Below are 22,829 nucleotides of genomic sequence, written 5' to 3'. Positions count from 1 at the left end.
GGTAGTCGATTAATAACATATACAATTGTTTATTTTTTTGGTCTTGTGCCCCCAAGGGATTGCGTCCTACTCATTGAGAAAGTTACTTTGTTTCACATCTCTAATGATATAAACATAAACTGTTGGAAATTATGATTGAAGAACATATTAATTTTTCTAAATTACATAGAATATGTTTGGATGACATTATACTATGTGAATAATTAAAGTTAGCATTTATTGACATACTATAAATTTTATTAATATGTATACTGATTATTTACGAGATATTTAATGGCGTTCAATGTATTCTTTCTATAGTTTTCATAAATGTACTTACGGGTGTTTTATAAAAAAGAAGAAAAAAATCCACTTATTTTGGACATTAATTTAAAAAAAAATTACATAAATTATTTACAAGTTTACTCTAATATATATATATGAAATAACAACTAATTTGAAACAAGTGACTGCTATATATATATAGTACATACATACATATACAAATACATAAATGATATATAAATTTACGTATATAATATATGAAGGGAACTTTGAATGATTTATATAACTTTTCAATTATAGCATAGACATAAATTTAAAGACTGCAATTAATTTAATTTGAATTGTAAAGAAAATTCAATTCATCTTCTTTCCTTCTTTCTTGAATATGCATATAATATATACATAGACGTTAGGGTGACCCTGACTTTTTGTTTCTTACCAAACAAGTGTTATCTTTTTTTGATAATGTATGGATCAAATGATCACATTTGTCAAATTTACTATTAATATTTAACTTGAAGTGTTACTATTTTGGAAAAAGTGACAAAAATTATAAAATCAGTTTTTAAAGAAATGAAAAATGGTATTTATATTTTCTTACCAAAAAATTATTGAACACATTAAAAATAATAAAATGTCAATTTTATAGCTTTGTGTCACTTAAATTTCCAAAATTTCATACATTTTGTCTAAAAAGTAAATATGGATATACGTAGCCCGTTAACTCAAAAGCAAGCTAGAATGATTTTTCTCTGCGCCAAGTGTGGATTACATTTATATTTTTGAAGAATTATCGTCCATTGGAGGTGCTACAAATTATAATAAAAGGAGTCAAAATGGATTGTCAAAATAAAATAAATAAAGGGGTCATATCGGGGCCGCTCTTAAATCAAATCAAATTATTTAACTATAATTAACATTATTGAGTATCTAAACTCATCCCACAAATTTGAATACAATGTCTTTAATTGACTCAAATAGGTTTATCAAATATTGGGTGGTATAAAAAAGGTATAGGCTGAAAAGTTAAGGATTTCACATATACATGGCTCAATTTTTTTTTAAATTTACCTCATTTTCAGTAAATACCAACCTTAAAATGACATTTGTCAAAATTTTATAACAATTTATTCTTAAGATTATGAGTTATTGGTGTGACACTACTTTTGTTTTTTATTAAAACAATGGATTAAAAATGCTTTTCAATTTAAATTTTTAACTGCTTCTTGATGGGAAAAAATACCATTCAAGCTAAGCGATGCCTGGAAAAGTGTTATGGAGACTCCGCTCCATACACCCTATCAAAAATAACTAAATTATAATAATAATTTTTTTTTAAAAACAATTTGTAACGAATTAAATCCGTGTTTTCTTTGTTAAGCCCGGGACTTTTTAGCCGATTCGTTATATTAGGATAAGTAAAAAGTTCTGGGCATTTTTCGATATATTATTCAGTAAGTTATATCTCACGATGAATACATTGCATAAAAAAAACAACTTATAGTATACTCCAAAGTTAAGCGTATTCTTAAAAAAAGTGTATTTACAGTTTTAGGTTAACTGAAGTCAGTTGTGTGTTACAGCGTTCCAAAATGGAAGTGAAAACATAAAGTTCGAGACATTCTTTAGTATCACTACGCCCAAGGAGAAAAGAAGAGCAGGTGGGCAAAACAAATTGTCCTGTTTATGAACCCAATAGAGTATCGAATGTAAACGCAAACCGATGGTTCCAACAATTCCGTTCTGGTAATATGGACCTCAAAAATATCAGATCTTTTTACTTCACCTATTATTACCTGTAAAAAGATTATTAAGATTTTCTCCATTACATGATTTATGTTCAACATTGTGTTTATTTCGATGCAACACAAATATCAATTAAATTTTTAATATATGTTATTTATTTCACCGGAATGTTGCAAAAAAAAAAATGGATCAGTGTAATTCCTAAAATTTTTTAGAGTTTTTTAACGACTAGCTCACCCTAATATACATGCTAAACATTAGCTATATATTATAACAAATACTGTGTCTTTATATGGAGGTATTTAAATGTTTGTAAATGGTCTAGAGAGAGTGAGTAAGAAAATTAAATAATAATAATTTAGTGGGTAAAAAGTTTTGAAGCCCTTTCTATTTTTAAAAGTTTCTGTACATAAATTTTATGTTTAATTATATTTTTGCATTTACTTATTACAAAGTAAAGAAAGATATTTCTTTATTAAAATATTTATTTAACATTTATGTTTAAAATCAGCTATTTGTATAAATTACACTTATATAATATATATTATTTATCAGAAAATTCAATGTTTAAATGCATTATGTGGTATGAAGTACATGTGTGGTGCGTCGACATAAAAAAAAATCAACAAAAATTAATAAAAGGAGTAAATCCCAATATATATGTTTTTTATATTGTTATTTTGATCTAGATTAAGAATCTATTTTATACTCTCTCTTATTGTGTTTATTTTTGTTATAGTTGTGATTTTCTCAGTTTTAGTGCTATAATGGTTATATTATTTATTTTTTTCCAAAAAAATAAAAGACTTTTTGCATTGAAATACTCGTCTCTTTAATTAAATGACCAAATTTATATCTAATTATACTTTTTAACCAAGCACGGTAAAAAATAATTCTCTAATGAAATCAAATATACAGAAAGTACATAGAGCTTCAGTTGATTTTAAGAACTTTCTCAAATGATGCCCCTGATCCCATAGACATTGACTCCACAATCAATAAAAAACCTTTAAGTTCCGTATCTAACTATATTATTACTTAACTATTACTATTACTTAATTATTACAGATGGTCAATCTGTAACTAACTTTTTTGTACTAAATATATTTATATTCCTTTTATTTGTATTTAAGTTTAAAAATAAAACGTTTTACACTTATAAAAGGTTTGAGCCAAGTTCTACGCTAGAAAAAAATCAGAAATCTTTATACATAAAAATACATACATACTTTGTGAAAATGTATGTCCAATTTTGCGAAATTGTGTTTTAAAGGTTATTATTAATAATAATGCTTTTGTAGAAAAAACAGTACCACAAAGTTTTTGTCGTTTATTTTGAAGCCAGTAAACAAAAGTTATTTAATACGTAAATAATTTGAGATTTTAGAAAGAATGACCGTTTGTGTCTGAAGTTTGTTTAGCAGCAATAATAACTTATCAATGATTTGAACTTTATTATTTACTTATGGCGTAAATTAAAACATGAGTATGATTAGCAAATCTATTTATTTGATAAGTTGATTCAAACAATTACTGTCAAAACGTGATTGGTAACCATAGTAGTTAGAAGACTTGCTCTATATATCCAAAATATATGTATATATGTGACTTTGAGTCACCTATTTGACAATAGGTATGATTAGATATCGGAAACCCAAATACTTACTACGAGGGTTTGTCTGAAAAAGCTCTGAATTAACAAAGATACAAGACATTTTTATTTTATTTTTAACATAGTCTCCTTGTAACTCTACTCTCTACAATAAAAAATGCACCCATCTCTGTAACACGTCCAAATAATTCGCGTTGCTTTTCTTTCAAAAATAATTGTTCACACGAACTTTTTATTTTTGGCTTAATTACTCCGAGTTGGATAGGGTGTGGTTTAATCAAGATTCTAAAGTTGGAAATGCAGTCAATTGCTGTCATGCGTTGGAGTAGTGAGGAACATGCTTTTGGGGTCAAACATAAATATTCTATAAAATTGTTTGACATAATCTTTTATAAAAATTTAGTTAATTACAATTTAATTATAGATTTTTTTAGTTTTCAAATTATTATTTGATTAAATAAAATCGATCATCTTCCAAGTTTTATGTAATATTTAAATCAAACACAAGAAACTATGAATCTCTTTGTTTTGTAGCACGTTAATACCCGATATCTCAAAGAAATAGGATATATATTGTACATCTTATACTCTTTCTCCAGGCCCATGATATATGTATAATAGTTGAAACTTTCCACATCCTCTCTTATAAGTTTTAAATAATAATTATTTAGCTTTTCTAAGAGTTAGTATATAAAAACACATATATTTTATGTTTTGATTACAATTATTTGATAAATTTTATTTTTAAATATCTTATTCAATAGGTTATACAAATTTGCCATTTTAATTAAAGAGTAATTTAAAAAAAAAAAAAAAACAACGTTGAAGTCAAAAAGACTTTTATATAAAAATAAACCTTGTAGAGCTACACATAATCTGTGATAAATATTGTCTATATTATCCCTCAAAAATTGATCCTTCCTATTCAAAAAATAATAATAACTATTTCTATAGTAAGGATTGATATGAAAATATATCAGTCTACATACTTACATTTAAGTCTGAATATATTTGTATAAATAAATATGATCAATTGTTGTATTCAAAGGAAATTATTTAATTCAAATATATATATATATGCAAATACATAGAGATTGAAGAAAAATAATGTTTTCTGCATAGAAGCAAATAAAAGAATAATTGTGAATGAGACCAAGTAAAAAATCGGAGAAATGATTTATTCAATACTAAAAACGAACTTGTAATAAAAAATATATGTACTTTAAAGCAATGACTTATATCATAGATTTAGATTCGTGATTACATTAGAAATATATGTATGTATTAAGATAACTGTTATTGTTTAACTAAAAAAACTGTTCTTATTTTCTTTCTCTCGCTCTCTTAATTGGTTTTAATTGTTAAGATATCATCACTGAGACAAAAATTGCAACATTTGAGTGATATTTAAAGGTGGTAGATACCTATACTTTTGACTAACAGTTACATACACTTGTTTCTATAAAGTCAAATTAAACGTAAGATAAATAATAATTTAACTCCTACACAGATGAGAAGAGTTCATGAAATTTAGTTCATTCTGTAGTTAAAGCACTTTGTACAACAAACAATATTAAATAATAAAGTTGGTGTTAAGATGAATTGAATATTCAAGCTAAAAAACTAATAAAGATATTGCCATAAAATACCATTAATGCATACAGACAAATTTGGTATTGCAACTTTATGATATTAGAAAGAGTTGGAGATATCGAATATTTATCTACTAATATAGGGCAAAACATTAAGAAGCGAACCCACCATTAAATAGAAATGCAATTCGAAATATTTTGAAGAGTGAAGTTTTATTATGAAGAGAACAAAACGTAAGGGTGATTCGTGTAAAAGTATAACGTTGATTTTTAAGGGCCACACTAATATGTATGTTTGCTAAGCGTAGATGCATAAAAGTCTCTCAAGATACCATAAAAAATATTGTATATTGTAAAAATACATATATGTAGCCTGGTCTAGGTTTACCATGAACACGGCCTGGGACAAAGATAGATGTGCGAACCCTTTTCCTACATTCATTTAAATAAATATAGGCCAGAGCGACGTAGTTCAGTGGGGAATGCACTTAGAAGAAAATTTTTGAAATCAATGTGCGTAGGTTAGATTGATAGTCGCTCCTAGGGAAGGGAAAATAAGTTATGTATTTGGACTTCAAAGACCATTCCTATGTCAGATGAAATAATTCTAAGGGCAGCTAAAATAATGATTGTGAGAACTCAGACATGCATCTATTTATAGGATTAATTTTGTTGAAAGTCTATTGTTATTTAATCAATTATATCCTGTTGAATTTGAAAAAGCAAAGTGTTCAGATTTTAATGCACCACTCGCGGTACTCCATGTTTATAATGAAACATGATTGAAATTATGATTTACTAAGTATTTTTCCGCGAAAACTTATGAAAGCACAATAGTTAAATATCAAATCATTATTCAGGTTCTTATAAATGAAGATCATGTGACATTAAAAATCTTAATATGTCTCAAATGTTTTTTTTTAGAAAGTAGGAACAAATGTTCTTCGTTTGAGCAATAAATGTATGTACATTATACATCTTATAGCAACAATCAAATCAAGAGCACTAGTTTTATGAACCTATAAACACTAGAACATATGTGCATTTATAGTTATTAAATAGGGAAATAAGGGATTTAAAAATAATATCCAATGCAAAAACATTCTATAGTTCCATAATGCCTCTATCATCGTATTAAAGCCTTTCATTAAATCTAATTTTTTTGTCTTAATCTATAGATATTGCTATTCCAAGTGTATATTAGACTGTTCCGATTTCGGGATAATAGTTTTCTACTCCTGCACAAAGACGCTTCTGCAGGAGATAATTAAAAAACTTAGTTTGACAATTTTTAAAACCTCTTCGATCATTTTAATTTGGAAGAAATTGTACTTTTGTGTTAAAATTTACCATTTTTAAGTGAATAATAAAGTATCATATTTGGGGCAGTTCAAGAAGTCTTAAAATACCCAATCCTGAGGCAAAAATACCATTTTCCCAACGACAAGGGCATTTATCTTGCCAAAAATGGCTTGAGAGGCCTCATATTTTACCAAGTCAGTTTTTTTTATCGCTTCAAGCAGAAATTGTCTTCGTGCAGGGGAGAAAAATATTAATTTAAAAAAACGGTCTATTCTACATACATACTATTTTATCACAATATGAAATATTATTAAGAATAATATCATTCTTAAATCGGCAAACTTTAAACAATTTTAAATTTATCAGTGATGAACTGTCAGTTACCAATTTGATCCTTAAGACAAAGGGTGTTCATAAAAAGAAAAGAATAAAGGAGGTTTAAAATTTGTATTGATATTTTGATAGTTTTTAGGATACATTTTTTTTTTTATTAAGGGCAATTCAAATGTACTTACAGGAGCGTTCTCAGGTTTTTTTTGTTTGGTATGATGGATTGGGGGAGCTATACCCTATCAGAAGAATGGATGAACCAGGTCAAAAATTTTGATGATCTTGTAAAATAAAATTTTCATTCGTCCCATAACCATTTTGTATAGTGATTGTTGCTGCTGGTCAGTCAGTAACTTGATCTGAACCCCTTGTTTTGACATTCCTTCTTTTATCTACAGTATTAGTTTATTTCCTTTTCTTTTTGATAAGCTTTTCTTCCTTCGTTAATAAGTGATGCCCACTATAATATTCTGAAAAATGAAGTAATAAATAAACCAAAATCCTTTGCTTCATATCATTTGTGGATATAAGGGTTTAGTTTATGCTATTTCTCCAGAAAGAGCGGATTTTGTGCAACAGCCGCAACACTCAGAATATTACTCGTAATTAAATTTTCGATTACACGGTTGTCGTTCGTCTGACGTCATCCTTCGTCATGATTAAATTGTGTCGTCATTGTTATTTATTTTGTCATTGATTGTTTATATTAATTTGAATTTGCAACATGTCATCCCGGGAAAACTTGAAAGATTATAAATTGTTGGAACTTCGTGAGATGTTCGAAAACCATCAACTCTCTAAAACGGCTACAAAAAATGAATTACAAGAATGAATAATCCTAGCCTTTCCTGAAGATTATCGTTGTGAAGATGATACTATTTCTGAGGATTGATTATTTGCACTCTTCTCCAATATCCTTGATTATTACGACACCTTAATTCATTCGAACTCCAAGGTCATTACTTTTTATAAATATTGCTACCTACGTCAATCACTTTGAGACTACGCTTCACATTGTTTGGATTCTGTCTCTCCCTTAACTCAATATTATGAAGATGCTATTTAGCATGTTAAAAATCGCTTTGGACAACCAAGAACTATAGTTCGAAATATAGTAAAAGGTTTTACGGAATTAAAACCGATGAGTTCCGTTGATCCTAAACAAATGAGGGAATATTTAGATTTTATTTCTGGTCGTCTATATACTTTGAAGAGTTCTGTGAAGGAAGCTAAAGACCCTTTCGACGTCATTATGGTTCCTCTTTTAGAATTGAAGCATCCCTCTGAGCTTAAGTAGTCCTAGGATAGAAAACTTATCAAAGATGAAGAGAAGTTCCCTTCAGTCGAAAAATGCAAACTTTGGTTCTCAAGGGAGATATCTACTCGATAAGCTTCGCATCCACCGTCTCATTCATCATTAAACGATTACAGAAAAAATATTCATTCAAAATCTTCCAATACTTATGTTACTTCCATTCAACCTACCTGTTTACTTTGTAGGATTTCAAATTATTCCTTAAAAGAATGTTTTCTCTTTGCTCAAGTAGTCCTCTTCCTCCCTTTGTAATCTGGCTAAGAAATTTAATTTGTGTTTTAGATGTCTGGATAAATATCGTCCTAAAACAAAGTGCTTTGGAAAATGAAAAGTGAATGGTTGTGTAAAAACTCTTCATTCGTTACTGTATTTAGAGACTTCTAACACGGATAAAAATTACAAAAATAAACAATCGGGTCCATCTACACTGGTGAATTTACAATTCGACTCACACTCTTTCAACGACACTATGCCACATGTCCCTCAGGTTATGCATTCTACATTACTTGATCTAATTGATTTTATAAGACCAACGTATACCTGTACGGGTTGGTTTGACTCAATGTCACAGCAATCCAGGATATCAAAGCGTGTGATTAATAAGATGTTACTCCATGGTCGCAAGCCTTTTGAAATTACTGTCTGTGGTTTCGGAAATCGAAAGTCAACTCTTAAAACTTATATTGCTTCATTCGGATTGTCTAGTCGGGGTTCGCGTAATGTTTATTCTACAAATACCCTTGTTAGTGATGATAGAATTTGTTCAGACCTCAAACCTTTGTTTATTGATTTTGGCAAATGCTCACATTTAAAAAAATTGGATTTTGCCATTCAGGAAGACCATTCCTATTTGGGGTTGACATTCTCATTGGTATATTATCTTCTTTTTGTTACAGGGAAGATTATAAAACATCCAGATAGTATTGTTCTATCTGCAGCTTTAGAAACAGTTTTTGGTTATGTTCTATTGGGACCTAATTCATATCAAATCCCTTCTAAATTTAAACCTAAAGTTTTAGTTACAAATATTTCAAAGAAGAATAGGGATGAAGATGAATTAAATAATTTAGTTGAGAAATTTTGGTCTATGGAATCGATTGGCATTTTACATTCTGAACGATCCCTTATGAAGGAAGATCGTATTGCTCTTAAATAATTCAATATCTTTAAAAAAGGGTAGATATGAGGTTGCGCTGTCTTTTAAAAATAATGTTCCGGCATTAAAATCAGATTATGATTGTATTAAATCAAAATTGATTTCTCTTGAACGTTGACTTGCAAGGACACCTCTACTCAAGGAGGAATATGCTAAGGCCATTAGATCTTACGAAGAGTTGGTATTTTCTCGGAAAGCTACTCACGAAGAACTTCAAGAATTTTGTAATAGTTTTCAGTATTTTATTTCTGATCATCCTGTGACCCGTGAGGGCAAACAACTTCGAAAGTTCGTCTTGTTTTCAATACTAGTGTTCTGGATAGTCTCTGAATTTGATTATCGTATTAATAATATCGTTGGAGGTACAACAATCCTCATGTGGACCACAAGTTTTCATTATGAAATCCGTCATGTTTGGTGTGAAGTCTTCGCCATTTCTCGCAATATCTAGTATTAAGCATCATTCTGAAACTGAGATAGGTCGTAAATATCCTCTTGAATGTATGTCTATTAGTAGTAATTTATATGTTGATGATGTTTGTGAGCGATCCTGTGACTTAGAATTTGCTCGAAGATTGGCAAATAAGTTCTTAAAAAATTCTCAAGTGGAGGCTGGAATTTGACCAAGTTTGTCTCTAATTCCTCAGAATTGTTGGATTTTGTGTCTACGGAGGATCGTTTAATTAAAAGCTTTGTTGAACTCAAAGATACTTCGTTGGATGGAACTACGATGGCGCTGGGCATTGGTTGGTATGGGTTTAATGATTGTTTCCAATATCAACAAAAGAGCAATTTTCCAGACCCACTTCGTAAATATACCAAAAGGACCATTTTCAGTAAAGTATCTCAAGTTTACGATATTTTTGGATTTTATTCCCCCTTTACTATTCGAGCAAAAATTATCGTAAAATCATTTTGGAGCTTGAAAAAGTTTTGGAATGAAGAACTCAATGAGTCTAGAGTCTCCAAGTTCAGAATTGAGAAAAAGGGTTTGAATATATTTTGAAATTGAAGATTAATCCTTGTTTTTTACCGAAATTTGTATTTAAAAGTGTAGAGCTACACGCCTTTTGTGATGCAAACGAGCTTGTGTACGGGAGCATGGTTTATGTTCGATATGCTAATGACAGTTTCGCCGAAAAAAAAAAATCCTCATCAGTAAAACTCGTGTAGCGCCAAAGCCAAGGAAAACTTTGGCCTGATTGAAATTATTAGCAGGATTACTCGGAGCAAGACTTGTTCGTTATGTTGTTGACTCTTTTAAGTTCGTAATTATTGTTCTAGCTTTTATATTTAGTGAGATTTTATTACCCGTAGAAGTCCTTTTCGAGGAGGTTTTTACGAGAGACTTGTTTCGTCTGTAAAGAAACCTCTTAGAATTATATTGGGAAGAGCTCTCTTAATATTTGATGAAATGTATACTGTATTAAAAGATATAGAATCATTCATAAATCAACGTCCTCTTACCTTTTTAAGCTCAGATTCTCAAAATATGGGACTCATAACGCCTTCTCATCTGTGTATTAATATACCAGTTGGACTGCTTCCTAATTTTAAAAAAAAATGTATATTTGAAGGTTAGCTACAAATATTTGAATTGTTTTCGTGAGCACTTCTGGAAAAGATGGTCAAATGAATATTTGTAAAGACTATAGATTCGTGGGAAATGGAAACATCGCATGGATGAAGTTGATGGTAACGACGTGGTGCCCATTTCAAAAGACAATATACTTCGTAAGGACTGGCCCCTGGCTCAAGTCACTGAGAAAATTATAGGTCGTGACGGAAATGTCCCTACCTTGAAATTAAGAACTGTTAATGGAAAAAAAAATTCTTGACATGAAAATTTTTGCAACTGATTACTATTTATTTCAATTTAATTAAATGGATATTTTTTTATTTTGTATTTCGATCTTTTATTATATATTGATTATACGTTGTAACTATTTTGAGAAATTGATTTCTCAAGAACGTGAGTGTTGCTGCTGGTCAGCCAGTAACTTCATCTGAACCCCTTGCTTTGACAATCCTTGTTTTATCTATAGTTTATTTCCTATTCCTTTCTATCAGTTTTTGTTTGTTTGTTAATACTCTAAAAAATAAAGTAATAAATAAACCAAAATCCTTTGCTTCATATCATTTGTCTTCGTGGTTTAGTTTATGCTATTTTTCTAGAAAAAGCGGATTTTGTGCAACAGCCGCAACAGTGACTTTTAAAATGAGTCTGTAGTCCGGTACCATTATAGTACAGGATACCGAACAGCGCTAATTCAAAAAAGGCTTCACTTTTTCACCCATATATTAATATATATAAGTTTATTATAAACCAAAAAATCAGCTTGAAGAATAAGTATATATATTATATATGTAACAATTTATATAACGTAATATTTGTTGAGTAATATAAATCATTAAGCTCTTTATCCAATATTTTATGATTATATTATTATATATATGTGTATAAATTTATACATAAAAAATAAAATAAAAGTATTTATCACAGTTTAACTTAAGATATGAAAATGGACAATAAAAATCTAATACAAAGTCAATCTTGTGTTATATAATTAAGCTAACATTGTGATTTATTAAAGTCAAATGTATTTGGACATTGAACATGTTGTAGTACTCTTTTTTGTTTATTTTTATCTTGCAGTAATTAAAGATAGTGCAAATAGTTAATAATTTCTAAGATTAACAAAAATACATTTCAATTAATTTAAAAAAACATATCAAATCTTTAAAAAAAATTGAAAATGCAATTTTATTAAATATTTTTAAAAATTGTCTTATAATCTTAATAGGTATAATGATGTCTCGGCTTCTCAAAGTTTTCTTGCCTTGGTCATATTTTCAAGATCAAAGCAACGGAACATCCCGGTCAGCTGACTTATATGTAAGGATGGGCATTCCATATTATAGGTTGCGACGTTGATTTTTTTGCCGTTTAATTAATTAGAAATTAATTTTGGAATGACGGTTTATTTAACATATTTATTACTAATAAACTACTCAATAGTCATTAAGATTAAACTTGAACAACAGTATTGAATCAATTGACATAAGAATTATTTTGAAAAACCATTTCACAAACTCCCACCAAACATTGCTTCTTGATAGAATGGCAACATTATCTTTGTTCTCAAATAAGTCCTGAAGATAGATTGTGTTCCTCTGTTAAGTTGAGACTTCATTATATCTATTTTATGATTATCATAAAGTTACTCTGATGATTGACTCGCTCCGATTGATTCATTTGATCCACCCCTAAGATAAATGGAGTCAGGCCAGATTTATGGCCTCATATCCGAAGTGCAGGGGAACTTATATGCTGTAGGGGTTAAACTTAGTTCTGTTCGGTGTGGTCTACAAAAGTATTATTTGAGGTCTATCGAAACATACAATGCAATAAGTTGAGGATTGGGGGATGGAAAAATGCAGTTGAATTGTATAATAGCAGTTTTTATACTGTTAAGTATAATTAATCAACATAAACAGCCTGTAAATCCTAAGCAATTTTTAGGAGTTTTTTTGTTGGTAACCTGAACAATATTTTTTTATTTACTCAAGCTGTAATCAATTTATAATACTATGATTCTTGAGGATAAAAAATTAAGTATTGAGTAATTACGTGTGAATGTGATCATGAAAATCGTAGAGTAAGTTATTTTTATTTACTATATTAATAAACCGAATGTATATTATTGAAGGAAAAGTTTGTTTTTTCGTCAAAGCAAGAACTCCAGACAATTTTTTTTTTTGAATTCTTTAATCTGATCTGACCCTAAAAAAAAAATAGTTAGTGACGAACTAGCTTATTGTTGTTGGATTGCATATAATTAAATTAAACTTATATATTTTTATTTAAATGCATTATTTACCGTAGGTATCAAACCCTGAGAAATCCCGGAAAAAAGGAACCCTGAAAGAGAAAACCCGAGTGGGTATACGAATATATCATTTATTTACGATGTATCTTTACATATTATATATGTGAAATCAATGACCTCTTTTCCTCACCATTCTATCTATATATCTTACATCAGTACTTAAAAACATTTTTACAATATACAAAAGCTACTTTAATATATTATTTTTATCGACTTTTAAAATCTACGAAACCACAAAAACGAATTTTTGGATTTAAATTCCAACTAAATGAAATAACTGTTTTCCAACTTTTCATTCAAATAAGATTTATATCTTTTTGAACTTTCTATTCTTAGTTAGAATGTATAATCATTAATGCTGAAAATCGCATGAAAAAAGTAACTGTTTAGATGGTTATAGTTAATTCCCTTAACACCATCTAAATTAAGAAATATTTTGTTTCATAATTTTAAATTAGCTTTGTTCCCTGTGGGTAAAATATTTAATATTTGAAAAATGGTTTTAGATTTCATAATCAATAAATTTTTGATAAAAAAACAATAAGTAAGATGTATAAAATGCAAGAAATGATCATCCAAATATGATTATCCTTTCTAATTTGTACTCTAATAAAGAATATAAGCAAAAAGTAATTCAAAGAATAAGTTATCAGTAGTGATAGCCTAGGTTCGGGATGGGTATATGCTGAACTCGAGGAGAAACCCGAACCGAGACTAAACCCGTTATTGCTATTGACTTAATAAATAATACTCTTGTTAACACCTAGCTGTCTGTTATATAATTTAGGAAGGATAACCATCATACACCCTATAGTGAGAGGGCTATAGTCTATGTGCGGCTGTATAAAATAAGTACCAAAGGTGTCTGCAATTTTTATAATAACCTTTCAGGCGCTTTTATCCAAGGATAGCAACTGGACTCCTTTCAGTTATAACATACAGGATAAGATTTAGAGGTACACATTTTATTATTTTTAGTTTTTCAAGAGTAAAATTTAAAGGAGAGGTTTTGTGAGGACACTGATTTAAGAAAATCATCTGAAACTAGTGCTCGGGACAACTTTTATTCATTTAGTGAACCCTCAGCTCTAATAATTGCGTCAATACAAGGCCTTTATCCTTTGAATGCCTAGAGTATGTACTCAGACTCGAGCTTGGTCCACTCCTTCTTGATGGAAGCCTCTAGAGACTGGACACTCATGTGAGGAGTAGTACACACCCTTTTCTGTAGACGCGCCTAGATCTAGTAGTCCAAAGAGTTTATGTCTGGAGGGGAGGGCGGTTACATGTTGAGATCACAAATGTTCGGAAGGTTGTCTCTCAGGAAGGCCTGGGTCACAGCGGTGCTACGACACGGTGATCCGTCTTGAGTAAGAAAAAAAGTCGTCCCATAACTTTTCTTTGTCCCATTGTATCACTTTTTTATTCGGAAATTCAATGTAAGTATTTGTATTTAGCCATTCCTTCCTTTCCACAAAAATAGGATGGCAGACTTTTCCAGTTCTGGTCGCAACGCCTAAAACCATGGTTCCGGTTGGATTTTTGTTCTGAAGACATTTCTCATTGAAGCTGCACCTATGTTTTTTGAATAAGGCCAGAGAGGACATGCCACGGGAGAGAAGCATCAAAATTTCACTCCCGTATTTCTCTATTTTTCTCGTTTTCGTGTGTTGCGTTTAATTGAGTTGAAACTTTACGTAAGGAATCTTGGGTCAGGAAACGTATCTTCTGCCGAGTTGGAAGATAATCGACAAATAAATTTCCAATCTTTTTATTTTCCGATTTAATAAAATTCAAAGTAAAAATACCAGTAGATAAAATCAACCCTGTATATTTGTTTTGATCAATAAATGTGTTTTAATATCAATCAATAAAAAACAAACATATTCAGGCCGAAAAAACCAATGAACCTATATTGATGTATTATACCTCAATGCTAAAGAAAGCATCCTATAATTTTACAAGACTTGTCATAAAAACCTTTAAACATATTATAGACAATTCAACAAATATTTAAAATATTTGTTGAATAACCTCTCTTTCTACTGCATCCGAAGGGGTCGTTAGAGGTAACGACAAACGTATAATTCATAAAATTTGTGATGAATTGCTCCGTTTGACCAATTAAAAAGCGTTCATTGAATTTCCATATGAAACTTGTGAGGTTTAGAACATCAAACAAGGTTAAGAACCACTCCTATATCCTGCCACCTTTGTACTGTATGATAAAATATCTTAAATTTCTCCTCAATGTGTGAGTTTTGAATTTTGGTAAATCATATCAACTTAAAGCAAAATAATCTATGATTCAAATTATTTAAGTAAATTATCGCATAAACAATGAAAAACTATGTCCATTGTTCCAAAAGTATTGTTGTTTTAATAATTACTTATACACCTCAAAAATAGTTGTTATCCAATATATCAAATAAAAGTTGACAAATATGATTGATTTTTTTCTTCCCAATAATTGGCATCAAACTTTACAATTGTAATCTAAATATTGTTACTATAGTTTTTTAGATGTTCGAAATAAAGAACCCTTTATTACCCGAGTTGAAATTGTCTAAAATATTTTTTATATCCATTAAAAGAGTACTAGAGTATTATTTCACATCACCTACAGAGGCCAACTACCATACTCTCAGGGAAGAAAAAACAATTAAAGAAAAAAAATCGGAGGTTTCTTCCTTTCTCCTTTCAAATAACAATAAATAAACTATATTTTAGTGAAAAATCATTTCTTGAGATTTAATCATTTAAAAATACCCTTTAATAGGAACAAATACCTCCAGATATTTCAAAATATAAAGAGAAAGAACGAGTTAAATAACTTTCTTAGTGATTCCATAATTGTTTCCTCCTATTTTATACGAGTATAAATGGGATTTGAAAATGTTTAGTTGTATTTTTGAAATTGTATTAAACTATAAAAATAATTCAATTTTAATTCTTACAAATCATATTGTTATTATAAAAGTTGTAAATTATAAGCACTTTTAGTAAGTTACAAAAAAAAAAAAAAAAAAATGAAGAATAAAATGGTAGCTCTGACAATTTTAAGAATGTTTTGGAGATGGGCAGCCTAGCTGACCTGACGATTCCTTAGATTATCTACTAGAAGGAATGGAATTAAACAAAAATTTAATTCCGTATCTAGCCAGGAAATATGCAAAAATGCTGTCAATCTTCAATTCTACTCGGAGGCTAACAAGGCCTTATAACTCCACAACAAATAATTAGTACAAATCTTTCATGAACACATCCGTTTTATGCTTGAATGTTCTCAGTCCTAGATTTTTGAAATTAAAAATATATTCATTTTCTTTTAATATGTTTTCATAAGTGAACTTAATAATTTATGAATATTTATTTATCCATGATACTATCTGAATAAAAATTCAATCCATATTAACTATCAGTTGTCAATAAGAAAAATATAGAAAGCAACTACACTCCCATATGACCTCCCTTTTGTCAGTAGAGGTTGCGAGTGGTTAAAAAAAAGCTCATCGTATCTCTCCTCAAGATTTAATGACAAGAGCTCCTATAGAAAGAAACATATCTTATTAGTGGGAGTACCCGGCATTGCTCGGAATTATTAAGCGTCAATGAACAGGCTTAACGAAATACAAACATCCCTTTTATAATATAGATATTCTTTAAATTGGTGTGAGTGTAAAAACGGCACCTAAAAGAATGCCATAAAAATATGAATATTTGAGAGACAACATATTTGCTGACAGAAATCATTGTTAACTACAATACTCCTTGCTTGCTGATACATTAAAATTTTCTTAATAGGGAGAAATAATTCATAAGAACATTCAGATTTTAACCTATCAACATATGTTTTTTTTAAATTGCCCTCACCATAATTTTGCTAATATTTATATCCCTAGATGTACTCTCCCTTTCTTTATTTTTTTAAATATGACGCACTGACATTAAGCTTGATACATTTTATTTCCTAGATCTGATGGTACAAAAACATAACACTCATTTAAGAGCATATTCTTACCAACTATAAATCCTGATTGCGTCAATTAGTACCTTTTTTTCTTTTTCATGTGTCTTTATCAAAAAAATAAATTAATTTATTTTGTAACTGGAAAAACAATTTCATGATTAAAACAATGCAAAAAAAAATATTTGGGTCTTTTTACAGATAAAATAACTTTATATTATAGTATTTTGGTTTGTTTATCTTGCTTTATACTACTATTATCTTATTTTCTTTATTTGCCTTATTGACATCAATAGTTTCTTGAGGGAAAAAAACAAACAAATATGATAAGATGAGAGGGGGGGGGGAAGAAAGAGAGAAATAAATATAGAAGGGAATCTCAATATATATACTAACCATAAAAATAACGAAAGGAGATAAAGATATACATAAATGATTTATAAAATGACTTTCATATCCAAAAAATAATCAAGCCGCATATTATGTATTGATATGATAGAGTTATATCCCTCAATATATGTGTGGTGATGTAAATCGTGTGTATTTTTTTAGCTTTTTTTAGAATTGGAATTTTTAAGGATGAATTTTCTTTTCCTTTAAAGTTAACATTATTATTTAGTCCTTAGTAATGAACTTCATTTCCTACCACATTCTATTTTATTCCATGTTTGATTTAACATTCATATGTGATGATAAAAGGTAGATAATAACTTTTAGGATTTGATGCAGAGGTATAATTGATAGTCCTTGTTGGACTCCGAGTAGAATTGGGGATTGACATCTGAGTAATTCTTGGAAATGTCATTGTATATTTCTTTCTTCCCCTTCATCCCTTGTAACAACTGTTTGCTAGTGATCTAATAAAATGTCATGACAGGTCTATGCCAAAATATTCTTCAAACTGTCAGGGTTAACTTATTCATCATTACATATGTACATATTAAAAGGAATAAAAAAAAACCGCCTCATCGTGTTTGGAATACATATGTGACCTATCAACACAACACCAAGCAAGAAAGAATGATTTTCTCTTAATTGAGTTTGGATTATATTTCTATTCTTCGACGAATAATCTCCCATGTCTATATAAAAGTCATTCTTATATATAAAAAAATCCTTTGTAGGTGTTGGAAATTGCACTTAAAGTAGTCAAAACTGACCGTAACATCAAAACAATGAGAAATTGAAGATTTTATTTGGAATCCCGTATGGAGGCCAGTATAAGTATCTTCAATCAAATAAAAATTCTAAACTATGTCTAAAATATCTTAACTCTTCCCACAAATTTGAATACAATGCATATTTACTCAAATATTGGGCTCTATGCATATATATATATAAATGAAGTGGGATTTCTTTCTGTTTCGTTTTAAATTTAATATAACAACTGATTAGGGGTTTTCTTTATTTTTTTTGACCAGGAAAGATTTAGAGTTAAAATAGAAAAATCATTGCGATCATCCTTTTATTTAAATAGCTGCAGGCTTTCATAACTCTTGATAAACTCACAATATTTTTTGCATTGTGGAAAAAGAAAACAAAAAATGGTTATGGAAATATAAGTGTTTATTGTATACATATTAACGTGATGCAGTTACCCCAACATAATCAGAATCAGCAGAACGTAATGTCTTACAATACTTTTTTATTCTGGGTTTTACAAAAAAAAAAGTTTTTCCTTTTTTCATAATTACGTTAGTCATATCATTTTCCTTGATTGAGCGAATTCAATGCCCGATCATTTATTGTTCTCTAAAATCAAGGAAATTAGAATCACAAAAAAAATATTTATCATCATAATATTTTTTGTTCATAGAAATATTTTATTGTCAAACATGTTTTTAAAATAACGCACTTTTTTTTTGTTCTCCTTATGTAGTTGTAGTACCAAAATTAGGTTCCGCTGATTCTGACTAGGATTTCTAATTTCGGGGGCAACTGCATCACCCTAATACAAATCAGATGCACATGATTTTAAATGGGAAGTTTAATGTTTATATACATAGGGGAGACACATATATATACATAATGTTATGATATTTATTATATTATGTTATTAAATATTACTCCACAACTACGAGTACATACTAATCCCTTTTCACAACACTTAATTAGTGCATATTTAACGCATGACTTGAGTATTATTGTACATGCAAAAAGAGATATTAGTATGAGTAATCTATGGCTTTAAAATATAAATGACTCTGCTAATTTCTTCAGTAAACCTTTTTTCAACAACTTTTTTTCATATAATAAGACTTAAAACGTAAGGCCTTTCTTCTCAGATAACACCAAAACTTTCATCAAAATTGAACGAAAACATGTTTTTCCTTAGTTAGAATTGTATTAGTTTTAATATAAAACTTCAAATTGGTTTCTATCCCACGTCTCGTCTCTTCTTTGTTATCGGTCCTTGAAAAACTAATATTATACTAACTACCTAAGTTTACTAATTCAAATAGTTATATAAACTTTAATTATCTTTCATGTGTGATAATACTTTGTCATTATTCTTAATTTAGTGCTAATCGAACTGTTTAGTGTTCTTATAAACATTAAGATGGTGGAAATTGATTTATGATGAAGTCACTAATTGATATATATGATGATGTTATTGAGAAAATTCCAACTCTACTCAACTCAACTCTGACTTTGGTGCCTTAAGTCAAAATTTTGGGACCTACACATACATCCCATATTAAAATTCGGTTTATTTTTTCTTCTCTCAATCAGATGATGAATTTCTGAGATACAAAGCCCTTACTACACAAGGATATTAATTATGAACCTATATTTCATCATATTTTGAAAAATAGTCAGATGTAACTAATTCATAATTTAAATTGAAATATCTCCTAAATGAAAGAAATTAACCTTTTTCACAGTTGCATATATTGTATTGATGATATTTTGGTCTTAAAAATGAGGTTAATTTGACTCAGATAAGATTTTATCCATGAATTCCAATGTAATGTCATGTCCCCAAAATGAGATAATAGAAAAACAAATTTAGAATAAAACTTTTATCTTTTATTTATTATCTGTATTAAATTCTGAGTTCTTTAGATTAAATCATTTGTAATCTTTGAAAGGGGATATCGAATATAATATTTTAGCATAAATTAAATCTTTCATATATCTATGAATCGAAGTTTTACTTATTGAAAATTTCCAGAAGTTTAGTTTTAACAATGAGGATTATATTTGTTTCAAAATAGATCGAGAATGGCGATCTTTTGACTTATTTAAATAGGCAACACCCAAAAAATATAAATTGTAATATATTTCCTATGATAGTAGTTTTGTGATGTGTTTTTTTCTTCCTATTGTTAATTTTTGTATAAAACCTGATTAAATAAATCTATTTCTGGCGGTTTGTGGTTATTTTTTGTCAAAGTGTTAACATTTAAAGATTTCTCTTCGTTGTAAAATCATCCCTAAAGGAACAAAAATATTAATATATATCTATTCAATTGTTTATCCAAATGAGTCTAAATTGATCTTATCTTACAATGTTTACTGAATTAAAATGTTACTAAAAGGACACTCATCTAAAAAAATACTCCCTAAAAAGAAACACACGAAAGTAAATCCAAACTATTAGATAATGTATAAATGGAAAATTTGTCGAAATAAAGTTGGTTTTGGTTTATATAAAAGCAGTTGGAAACCTGGATTGTATCACACTGAATGATTTGAAGTAACTCAACTTTTTTTATTTTCTTCTATATATTTAGTTAAACAGAAGGGCCTATAACAATTGTAGACCATATAATATCCATTGATAAATTTGTCAAAATAGTAAAAATACTGATAAGGGTTGAAATTAAGTCTAAGATAATGTCCTATAAAATATGGTAACTCTCAGGGACAACATATTCTCCTTGCAAGAGATCTCAGGATTTTACACCAAACTGTCCAGAGAGCTGTTAAAAAAGTGTGTGAAAAGAGCCTTGTAGGGTTGGAGAGTCCACTTTTGATACTAGCTATGAAAGCAACCCATCTCCTCCGTTGCAAAACTCACTGGAGTTGTTTAGAACTCTTTTTTTACCCTTTTAGCCCCTATCCAGCCCTGATTCCAACCGCCTCGCCTACACCGTTTGTCATACAAACACTGATGCCCTCAAATTCACCGTCAGACAAGCCTTCTGCTGCTGCTTGGAAGCCATCATTTGCCACTAATGGCGTGTATATTAATGATGAAGAGAGCTCAGACACACATCTATTTACAATAGTATTTTTTTAAAATTCTATTGTTACTTAATAAATTATATCTTGTTGACGTTTGAAACTCATAGTTTTCAGATTTTGATGATAAACTTGGTATGAAGGTTATCAATTTGGTTTTTCATTACTTTTGCGTCAAGAAAATCAGACCTGTCAACATTTCATCTCTTTGAAAATGTTTTCCCTCCCTTTCAACCACAGACAATTTTATAATTGATTTTGAATAACATATTAAAAAAGTAAATAGGTTATTTTTGATATCTGTCAGAGAAATTAATTATGTTATGGGCTTAATTAATCTATCTATGTGTATGTATGTAGAGTTGTATTGTCTTTAATTGAGGGGGAGCCATCATTTCTCCCTCATAGAAAATTAATATTATTCCTCTTTACTTACTTCTACAATCATTTTATCTGTGTACATAAGTAAGTTTCTTTTAATACTTTTTTATCTTATTTATTTCTATTTTTCTGATGGTAACTGTAAAAAATCAATCTTATTATGATGAAATATTTATGTATTTGTAGAAAAAAAAAATCATATTTACTTAAGGTTAAGTAAGAATAAGGGAAATGGATGTATGTATAGTAGACTGCTCCATTTTCAAGTACATATTTGTTTCTCTCTCCAAAAAGACTTTTTCTGTTGGAAAAAGTCAACAACATGACTTTGGCAAAGTTTGAGGCCTCTTAGGGGATTTTTGGCGAGGTACAAGTTATTTTAATTTAAAAGAAATTGTAATTTTGAATAATTATTTGTCATTTTAAGACCATGATTTACAATTTCCTTATTATATCAAACATCACAAAGCAAAGTTAAACCCTAGTTCAATGGATAGTTGTTATACACAAATGAGAAATACTATTTTCTCTTATCATTCAGCACATTTTACAGCCCTAAAATTATTTAAAGAAAGATGAACAATATACTTAACTGACAAACCAAATTCTAAAAAATATAAAAGTTCAATTTTTAAGTTAACATCTTAATAGCATCAAAATTAAGAGGTCTCGCACTTTACTGAAGTAAGATTTTGTATTTTTTCGAGCAAAAAAGGTTTTTGTACAAAAAGAGAAAAATATTATCCCGAAAACGGGGCAGTCTAATGTCCTAAATAAAAATAAAAAGTGTTCTGAAAGACGTAGAAAGAGGAGGATTAAAAAACCCATAGATATTTGCACATAGATAAACATCCATCCGTAGATTGATACTGTATGAGATTCATATTAACATATTTTTTGGTCCACATTTTTTTGTGTAAGCAAACAGATACCATTAGTTTAATTATAATAGGAAGGGTAAAGCGTACATTACCACCGTGAATGTTTTTTATTTTTATTTTTTATTTTTTTTTGCAATTGAAGTCAAATTGCTTTTTATATTTCATTAGCTTAAAATATTTTATGGGTAACGAAGAATATATTGAA

The 22,829-nt window shown here is 29.1% G+C and overlaps 1 protein-coding gene across 2 annotated transcripts in view; it reads right to left on the bottom strand.

The window, feature by feature from the left end:
• Positions 1-22,829, bottom strand: part of LOC121132387 (uncharacterized) — a 305,542-nt gene that overhangs the window by 259,246 nt on the left and 23,467 nt on the right. The window contains exon 1 of one of the 2 annotated variants that reach the window (XM_071886685.1): positions 7,032-8,009. The exons of the other annotated variant lie outside the window; for it this stretch is intronic. The gene's annotated coding sequence lies outside the window, so the exon portion shown is untranslated. Of the gene's footprint in view, positions 1-7,031; positions 8,010-22,829 lie in introns of those variants that run through there. 2 annotated transcript variants of the gene reach the window in all.

The sequence above is a fragment of the Lepeophtheirus salmonis genome, chromosome 2, assembly GCF_016086655.4.
Source record: "Lepeophtheirus salmonis chromosome 2, UVic_Lsal_1.4, whole genome shotgun sequence".
NCBI lineage: Eukaryota > Metazoa > Arthropoda > Copepoda > Siphonostomatoida > Caligidae > Lepeophtheirus > Lepeophtheirus salmonis.
Note: the sequence above shows the minus strand (reverse complement) of the source record. Positions and strands in the feature narration are given on the sequence as shown.